This window comes from Petaurus breviceps, unplaced genomic scaffold (assembly GCF_028583685.1).
Source record: "Petaurus breviceps papuanus isolate PSGF00001 unplaced genomic scaffold, PetGlider_PUasm1.0 90977, whole genome shotgun sequence".
Lineage (NCBI taxonomy): Eukaryota > Metazoa > Chordata > Mammalia > Diprotodontia > Petauridae > Petaurus > Petaurus breviceps.
The window spans coordinates 13,723,524-13,734,124 of record NW_027187391.1 but is presented as its reverse complement, the minus strand read 5'-3'; positions in this window follow the sequence as shown (position 1 = coordinate 13,734,124).

Below are 10,601 nucleotides of genomic sequence, written 5' to 3'. Positions count from 1 at the left end.
GTCCAATGCTCTATCCACTATACCAAGCTTCCTTTCTAGTTTGCTGGAGGGTGGGAGGGCATCAAGATTGCTGTCACCCAGGAAAAATGGGGAGTGGGAGTCTAGAATTACTTGAAGGATAAAATGGTGTTTGAATTAGAACTTGAAGACTCCAATAGATGTAGAAGGGGGAACCTACATTCCAAGAAAAATTGGGCAGAATGAGCAAAGGCAAGGAAATGAGACAAGTGAGGATGGGACAGAATTTGGCCAGAAGCAGTAACAAAAAAACCCTGCACTAGGATTCAGAAAATACAGGTTTAATCCTTGCTTCTGTCATGATCTGTGTGACCTTGAACAAGTCATTAGAGTTTTCTAGGCTTTATTTTCTTCACCTGCAAACTGATATCCCTTGTAGTCTTATCCAGCCCTAAGTCTCTCATCCGATGATTAAATATACTGAAGTTTAACCAGAACACAGTCTGAGAAGGTGAATGATATGAGATAAGGATGGAAGTGTCCATTGGTTTCAGACTGTTGAGGGCCTTCAATATAAGTCTCTGGAATTGTATGGTAAATTAGGGGGAGCCACTGAGGGTATTTTAGTGAGGAGGGACATAAAGAGGATGTCTCCACTTTTCTCACAAAAGTCTCCTCATCATTGACACTACCACAATTGTAGACCCTCATAAACTTTCACTCACATCACTGCAAATGTTTCTTACATGATCTCCTTGCTTGACACCACTCCCTACTCCAATCTGTCCTTCACATAACTTCAAATGTTATTTTCCTTAAAGAACAGGGCTGACTATGACAGACAACTCTTCTCTGTTCAATATATTCCAGTTATTCCCTATTTATTATCTCTGGGATCAAATATAACATCTTAAATTTTTTTTTTTTTTTGCTTTTTGGAGGGGGGAGGACAAGGCAGTTGGGGTTAAGTGACTTGCCCAAGGTCATACAGGTAGTACGAGTTAAATGTCTGAGGCCAGATTTGAACTCAGGTGTTTCTGACACCAGGACCGGTGCTCTATTCACTGCATCATCTAGCTGCCCCAAACATAACCTCTTTTGTTATGTAAAGCTCTTCGCAAATAGCGTCAAGGCTCAAAAAACAGCCCAAAGTTAGTTTTAACTATCTTCTTGCTTGCAATCAACTTTGGCTATTAGTAGGATATGCTTCAAGTCCGAATCAGTAACCTCTGGCTTCTCCAGGTAGTCACTGACTGTGAGAACTGTGATGCAATTGGGGTAAATATATAAAGATACTATAGATAGAAACCACTATTCATATAAAAACTCTGATTAGATGCATTGACTCTGTTATGTATATAGTAGTCAGTAGGTGTCCTGGCCAACCAGACGGTAGCAGGTATGACCTCACAGATTCCATTTCTTGGGTTGATAACAGAACAGAACCTACCCCCCCCCCCCAGGTTTGATTTGTGCATTCTCTCTGTTCATCAGATTGTTTGGTGATAGACCATAGAAAGGTGAATCATTGTCTCAATAACGATGAATAGTAGCAGGCAGAAATATGAAGTAAATAGATGACTCTAATTGGAGATAAGAGGAGGAAAGACAGAAATTTTCCTTCAGAAACTAGGAGGTGTCTTTGGCTATAGGAAAAAGTCCCTTGCAGAAGAAGAAATTAGCAATCTTAGAGTATTCTCTACCACCAGGATGACAGCAGGACTCTGTCCCCAGGGAAGAAGTAGGCTCATTATGATAAAAATTTTTATCATCACCTAAACATTAAATGAAAACTTTTGGGGTTTCAGTAAGTCCACTGGTCACCCCCACTAAATCCTTGCCTTGATCACTTATTTCCCATAACTAGATATGTTGGTTGAGGTCACATTGCAAACAAGGTCATGAAAGTAATGAACAACTATATGTAAAATCTTAAATAGGTTCCCTATTGACAGGATGTAGGGACAGAGGTAGAACATTGACCTTCAAGCTTTCCCCAGAGGGAAAGATTTGAGTAGAGATACAGAAGCCCATCTTAGGTCAACCATTCCTCAGGTACAAATATTGGGACTGATAATGGGTGAAAAAATAGGGCATTAATAATGAAAAAATGAAGTTGAACCTTAGGCAGCTAGGTGGCATAATGGATAGAATGTGTAAAGACAAGCATGAGCAGCTTTCCAGAGGACTGCTTCTGTGAACAGGTTTAAGGTTCTGATTACATAGTATAGTGAACTCTCTATTTATTCAGCAGCAAACTAAAGCAAAACATTGACAGAAACCAAAGTCCAGCATTCACAATGTTATAACATAACGAGTTAGCACTAAAGTGCCACATAGTTTTAAACAAAAGATATCATTCAGTAAGTCCTTAACTCAATCATCCTTAAGGAGCAAGCCTCCTCAAGGGACACAAAATACAAAGGTCAAAGCTCTCCACCCCTAGGTCACATTGTCTTAATCCCTCAGTCAAAACGTCTTCTTTCTGCTTGATTGGAGATTAGTTTCCAATCATCCTTAACTCAAGCATCCTTAAGAGGTACAGAGTACAAAATTCTCCTACCCCTAGTGCCACAATAAATCATGATTTTTCTCAGTCAGAATTAAGTACCCAAGGAGAGATCTTTTCATCTTGACTTGAGGCCGGCTTCCAAATTAAAATGCAACTAAAATTACTAGGGAAATTGATAACAGGAGGGAAATTTTGTAGCAAGTCTTCTGGTAAGACTTTCATTTCCAAAATAATTGATTCAAATTTATAGGAATGAGTCATTACCCAAGTGTTTATAGTCAAAGAATACAAACAGCTTCTTCTTCTCCTTCTCCTTCTTCTCCTCCTCCTCCTTCTCCTCCTCCTCCTCCTCCTCCTCCTCCTCCTCCTCCTCCTTCTTTCTTTTTTGGAGGGGGGAAGGTAGGGCAATTGGGGTTAAGTGACTTGCCCAAGGCCACCAGACTAGTAAGTATTAAGTGTCTGAGGTCAGATTTGAACTCAGGTCCTCCTGACTCCAGGGCCAGTGCCCTATACACTGTGCCACCTAGCCCCCCCAGACAGGTGGTTCTTAATGGAAAAAAAAACATCCAGCTATCAGTAGCTAATTTTTTTAAAGTCCTAAGTCACAAATGATTGGAGAAGTGGAAATTAAAGTAACTCCTGAGGTTCCATCCATCAAAATGACAAAAAAGGGAAAATGACATATGTTGCAGTCTGTGTGAAATTAAGTACATTAATGTACTTTTGATGGAGCTATGACCGGCACAGCCATTCTGCTAAGCAATTTGGAACTATGTCCCCAAATTTATAAAACTGTGTGTACCCTTTAATCTACCAAATACCACCACTATTATTATACCCCAAAGAGATCAAAGAAAAAGGAAAATGATTTACATGTATAAAATATTTATATTAGCTCTTTTTGGCATGTCAAAGAACTTGAAATTAATGGGTTTTCCATTACCTATAAGAATATATGAACAAGTTAGGGTACATGAATGTGATGAAATACCAATGATGTATGAAATGAATGGTTTCAGAGAAGCCTTGGAATACTAGTATACACTGATGCAGGATGACATGAATGGAACCAAGAGAACAATTTATATAATGACAACATTGTAAAGACAAACAACTCAAAAAGACTTAGGACCTGAATAACACAATAACCAAATATGATTCCAAAGGATGATGAAACATGCTAGTCATTTTCTTTTTTTTTTTTTTAGAGGGGGGAAGGCAGGGCAGTTGGGGTTAAGTGATTTGCCCAAGGTCACACAACTAGTAAATGTTAAATGTCTGAAGTCAAATTTGAACTCAGATCCTCCTGACTCCAGGGCTGGTGCTGTATTTACTGCACCACCTAGCTGCCTGGCTAGTCATCTTCTGACAAGGAAGTAGTGAACTCATGGTACTGACTGAGACATTTTTTTGAATGTGATAAATGCAGAATTATGTTTTACTGATGATTTTATTAACAAACAGCACTCCCTTGAGGGTTGTATGATGGAAGGACCCATGCCTGATTTATGTTTGTTCTCTTAGTGACTTTTTTATTTCCTTACCCCACTTCTCGGGAGGACCACCAATACTACGATCAGAAATAGAACTGTACCTCAGGATTCAGAAGTGGGGGTGGAACTGGAGCACTGGGGAGCCTACCTCCCCAATGAAGAGAAAGACAACCCTATCCTTACAGTGTACCCCAAGAACTCCTAGACCTTGCCATCTACCCTGATGATGAATCCTAAGGACTATAACCTTCTCCATCCACTGTATAGCTGAACTCTCTTTTGTATATCATCTTGGAGCTGTTCAAAGGTGGAGATTTTCATAATTTATTATTTATATTCCTAGGATTTAGCATAGTGCTTGACACATAGATAAAGCTTAACCAACAAATATCTCAAATTCGACATGTCCAAAACCAAATTCATTATCTTTTCCCTCAAAACCACCCTTCTTCTGAACTTGCCTATTTCTGTCGAGTACAATCAGACAGGTTTGCAAAACTGAAGTCTTCCCTAACTCTTTACTCCACCTCACTTGCAGATCTAATCTGGCAAGTCTAGTTTATTTTACTATCTCAACATATCTTGCATCCATCCCTCCATCCATCTCACCCCACTCATGAGTAGCTCCTCTTCATTACTAACCTGGCTTATTGCAACTATCTTCAAATTGGGCTCCCTTCTTCAAGTTTCTTCTGTTTCAAATTCATCACTGCCAAAGATGGTCAAGATAACATTCCTAAAGAACCACATCACTTTGCTTTTCACCAAACTTACAAATTCCTCTCTTTGGTATTGAAAGTTCTTCACACATTGGCTTCAGTCTCCCTTTGCAGCCAATACTATATATTATTCATTTTCATGTTCTCTAACATCAGTCAAGCTATCCTGGTTTTGTCTTACCCACAAAATTCCATCCACACAATGACTGTGCAGACTGTCCCCCAGCCCTGGAATGTATTTATCATTTCTGAGTCTTAGAATCCCTTAGCATCTTTCAAAGCTTACCTCTATTGTCACCTTATAGAAGGGGACTATCCTTATCCCCAAAACTGTTAAAAGGATCCTAAAACTAGAGCCAAAAATGACCTCAGAGGTCACCTATTTAAAACCACATTCATTCATTGATTCATTCATTCGTTGCTTTTTGGAGGGGGGGGAAGTAGGGCAATTTGAGTTAAGTGACTTGCCCAAGGTCACACGGCTAGTTTTTTGTGTTGTGTCTGAGACTGGATTTGAACTCAGGTCCTCCTGACTCCAGGGCCAGTGCTCTATTTACTGCACCACCTAGCTGCCCCCAAAGCACTTTTTTTTAAACAAATGAAGAAACTAGGGCACAGAGATTGGGCAACTTGCCCAGAGTCACAAAGGTTCTAAATAACAGAGATTTGAATGTAGGTTCTCTGACTCTACAATCAGCATTTTTCTGATAGCTCTCTTCTCAAAATTATGTTGCTTTTATTTTGTCTGCATTCTAAATATCCTTACATGTTGTTTCCCTAGGTAGAATGTAAGCTCCTTGAGAGTAGTGAATATTTTCATTTTTACCTATTCATCCTCAGAATCTAGTTCAGTGCCTGTCCTGTCAGGTGTTTAATAAATACTTGTCCATAGATTATTTCATCATCAGAAACTTATTTATGTAATAGAGATTAGGCTTTGTTTCATGGTGAGATTTAATATCATTAGAAATGCCAAACAATTTCACAAAGACAGTCTTGCAATCCTACTCATATTTAGACATAGGACCAATTCTTTATCTATTCATAATCATTGCTAAATGCATATGTCTGCATACACACACAGACATATGAACCAGTTCAATTTTTACTCTGTTTAACTGCATAAAATAACTTGTTCTATAGACATTCTTTATCTACATTTTTATTGTTAGACTGCAATAATTTGAAGACTATTTGAATAACTATAAATTTCCTTTATATTTCCTGCATATTTCTGGTCTTTGTGTAGCCATTATACTGTCAACAGCAAGTAGGACCACTTGGAAGACTTTATCATCTTTAGGGTATTGATCTTTCATTTGAACTCTGCACTGGACTGTAGCAGCAAGCACCCCAAGCCTCCCCAGGGTCGCTGCCACCACAGGTTCTTGGATCTGCTTTGATAAAGGAAAGCAACTCAAAATGGGTTAACAAGCTTACTTTAATCAGTCAAACATGTATCGTTTACCTCGTTCAGGGGAAAAAGGTCAGCACCCCGAACTTCAGATATACAGACAGAATTATCAAGACAGAAACAGATCAAGTAGACAGATCTCCAAACTGTCCAACCATTACATCCATACTAAACAACATCTGGGTTTCAAAGCCGGGGTGCTCTAGACAATGGCTTTCCAGAGTTTCATCTGATCAAATCATAGAACACTTCTCAAAGTGAGCCCCAAAACAAAGCTACACATCAGGGCTTATATAACCTTCTCCTGGCTCAGAGAATGTAACAACCTTATTGACTCACTGGCCAATCAAGAAGTATCTACTGCAAAACAAGCCTCCCACCCCAGGCTCTAGGTGCACTTTAGCCTAGGGGCAGGGAAGATCTTCAAATTTACATTCCCATTACATGGACTTCATTCATATCAGAGGAAAACACCTTTGGTGAGTATATATTCACTTGTTTTATGCCTTCCTTAATCTTAATGGGGGGCATTGACCAAAAGAATCTCTTATGATTTTAACATGTGTATGGGAGTTACCCACCTGGAGGAAAGACCTCAAGGTGTCATTTTGGTCTACAAAATAAAATGTTTATTTTTGCAAAATGGATTTTGTATTCTCTTCATGTTCATACAGTTATATGACTTCAAGACACAGTCTGTTATAGAATGTCATTTGCAATAGGTTGCCTATTATTTTATCTTACTTTGATCAAGGGTAAAGTATGTGATTAATAAATACTTGCTAATTGATGTGTGCATAAATTATTCTAATAAAGATTTTATAGGGGCGGCCAGGTAGCAAAGCAAGTAAGAGCACCGGCTCCAGTGTTGAGAAGACCTGGAGATCAAATCCCGGGCTCAGACACTTAGCACCCACCCAGAAACACCTGGCCGTGTAACCTTGAGCAAGTTACTTAACCCTGATTGCTTAAAATAAAATTAAAAAAAAAAAAAGATTTTATAGAGATTAGAAAGGATATATGTAATGCAATAGTTACTGATACTTTTCAATTTTGTTTTTAAGTAAAAGGGTTTGATTTTTTAAATCTCCCAAATCCTAGAGATTATATGTCCTGCAGCAATAATATCCTAACTATATAATCCAGTCTAATCTGGATGCTCTTACCATCTTTCTTTTATTTAATTGCCTCTTAGAAATATCCTTATGCAAAAAAAAGTCAAATCAAATCAAGATTGTGATGTTAGAGGACAAATATGGTGGCTCTGCTCTCAGTTATGAACCTGTAGAAATCTTGACAGCTCTTTTCCATTTTTTTTTTGTTTGTTTTTTGTCCTCCTTCCAGTTTCATTAGTTAATACTCTTAGGAAGAGTTGGTTAAACTAGACCACCTGCCAAGTTTTCTGTAAATTTATTCCCTGCCTGCTTCTTGCTCTCTTATAAAGCAATACTACCCCATAATTTTCCATTTCCCCTTCCAAAGGATTTTAGAAGGATGATGATGATTAAAAAAAAACTACAATTGTCATCCATCTACAAGCATTTATTAAAAAACTGTGTCCCAGGTACTACCTCAATGTGCCAGAAATACACAGATAAAAATGAACCAGTCTCTGTCCTCAGGAAGGTTTTATTCTATCAAGGGACACAACATGAACATAAATAAATATATAGCAAATAACTACAAGGTAATTTAGAGGGGAGGGCACTCACAGTTGAGGGGCATTAGGAAAGGCTTTATGTAGAAAGTGGTACCTTAACTAAATTTGAAAGGAAACAAGGACATTCTTAAAGACAGAGGTGAGGAATAACTGCCTTTTAAGCATGGAGGACAGCTAATGCAAAAGCAAAGAGACAGAAAATATAACATTGAGTGTAAGGGAACCACAAAACAGTTGAATGATAGAGTACTAATAAAGTAGTAACAAAGAAAACTATAAAGGTAGTTTGGACCTAGGTTGTAAAGAAGTTTTAAAATACAAACTCAGGGGTTTTTATTTGCCCATAGAGGAAACGGTGAGTAGGAAGTGACATGGTCAGATCTGTGCTTTAGGGAAATCAATTTAATAGCTATGTGGGAAATGGATTATCTTGATTGTCTTGAAAGGAAAGTCTTGAGTCAAGGAGAGCAAATTGGAGTCTATTACAATAATTGGCAAGAGATGATAAGGGTTATAGTATTGCCAAGGGTAGTATGGAGGAGTTGAGGATAACTTCTTACAGGTCCAGAGTGGCCCCAGAATCCTGGACAACCCAATCCAGGTAAACTAGGGTCATAGCTGTGTGAATATAAAGATGGGGTCAAATCAAGAGATGGCAAAGTGGTAGAAATAGCAAGATATTAACATCAATTCATTGAATATGTGGGATGAATAAAGAGTTGAAAATAATTCTTAAGTTCACAGTACCTGGCACATAGTAGGCACTTAACAAATGCTTATTGATAAATTGAGGTTACAAACCTAGGTTACTATAAGGAGAATGATGCTTTCAATAGCCATAGGAAAATTCAGAGGATAATGGGCTAGAGAGGAGGGATAGTGAAGTCTGTTTTAAACATGCTCAATTTGAGATGCATAGACAACATCTAGTTTATGTGTTTATTCTTAGTCATGTATCCTCTTGCTGGGATCCAAACTTTATGGTCCAGCTCTTCCTTTGCAAGGGGGAAGCAGCTGATTGGTGTAATTGGTAAGGCAATAGACTTGGAGACAGAAAGACCCAAATTCCAATGCTACAACAGACACTTAATAGCTGTGTGACCCTGGATAAGTCCTTGGCAAACCTTAAAAGCACCATATAAGTTCTAGGTATTATTATTTGTATTATGAAGCATAATATCTTACATTTCAAGATTTTATCAGTCATCCCTGCTTCAGGGGAGGCATTTATCAGCAGAAAGTATCCTACCCCTATCCAATTTACCTCCATTCAATTCAATTAACTGAGCACCATAATTCTTCAAAGTAGAATCATGATAATAATAATAATAATGATAATAAAAAGGTAGAATTTATATATAGCAAGTTATAAACATTATTTTATCCTTAAAACAATGCTGGGAGATAAATAATTATTAGCTTCATTTTACAGACTGACTCAGTCAGACAATAGTTAAGTGATTTGCCTAGAGACACATAGTTATTGACAGAATTTTAATTCAGGTCTTCCTAAATCTAGGTCCAGTAATCTATCAGTTACATATACCTAGCTGCTGCCTCACCCTTGGAAGGTAGGAGCTGATGCCCTACCTTGGATCCTAAAAAGGGGAAGCATGACCAGGAACTTGTGACCTGATTTGACTGGAAGAAGTAGGCTTAACTTCACTCAGTAAGTCAGCAAGCATTTATTAAGTCCCTACTTCAGGTGAGGTTTTTTTTTTTTTTTTGCTTTTTTTTTTGAGGGCATTTGGGGTTAAGTGACATGCCCAAGGTCACATGGCTAGTTTTTGTGTTACATATCTGAGGCCGGATTTGAACTCAGGTCCTCCTGACTCCAAGGCCGGTGCTCTATTCACTATGCCACCTAGCTGCCCCCTCAGAGAGGTTTTCTTAAGTATTTACTCATGATTTTATTTCTTTTCTTTTTCCTTCCAGCTCCTTCCACTATTGTTCCAATACTGTTAGGAGTCAGGTGGAAGAAATGACTCTTTCCCTTTCCAATAGTTAAAGGTAGCATCTGTCAGCTATGATATTACCAGGGGGAGGGGAGCTGAGAAGGCATCACTGTAGCTCCAGAGTGTCCTCCACAGCCTGGATATACCCATTCAGTACCACTGTTTCAGTGTTGGTATTTGAAAGAAAAATAGGCTGACAGGACAAATTCATACCACTCCTGGGTATCAGAAGAACAAAGGAAAATGATCCGGGGCTATAAATACTATATGTCCAGAGGCACTACTCACTTCCCACTCAGCTTGGGGTATGCCATTCTAGATGCATTTACAGTTACACTGCCATAAAGAATATTGATCCCCCCTATCGGGTCTGAGAAAGGTCTTTGCCCCTTAGAAAGTGCTCATTTTAATTAGTGTCTTTTTTATTCAGTCAATTCAGTTGTGTCTGACTCTTCATGATCCCATTTAAAGTTTTCTTGGCAAAGATACTAGAGTGCTTTGCCATTTCTTTCTCCAGCCCATTTCACAGACAAAGAATGGAGGTAAACAGGGCTAAGTGACTTGCCCAGGGTCACACATCTAATATGTGTCTGAGGTCAGATTTGAACTGAGCAAAATAGGTCTTCCTAACTCCAGGCCCATCAGTCTATCCACTGCACACCTAGCTGCCAAAATAACAGGGGCTTACTATCTTCCTATTCATAATGTGAATTTTATATTTATTAAGTTACAATACACATAGAGGACTATCTATAATTAATTCAGAGAGGTGGTGTGCCATGGATTGAGATTTGAACTTGGAATCAGAATCTTGACTTGGGGTCTTGAGATCTTCTCCCATCTCTGACACTTACTACGCTTGTGACCAAGAGCAAATCACATACCCTCTC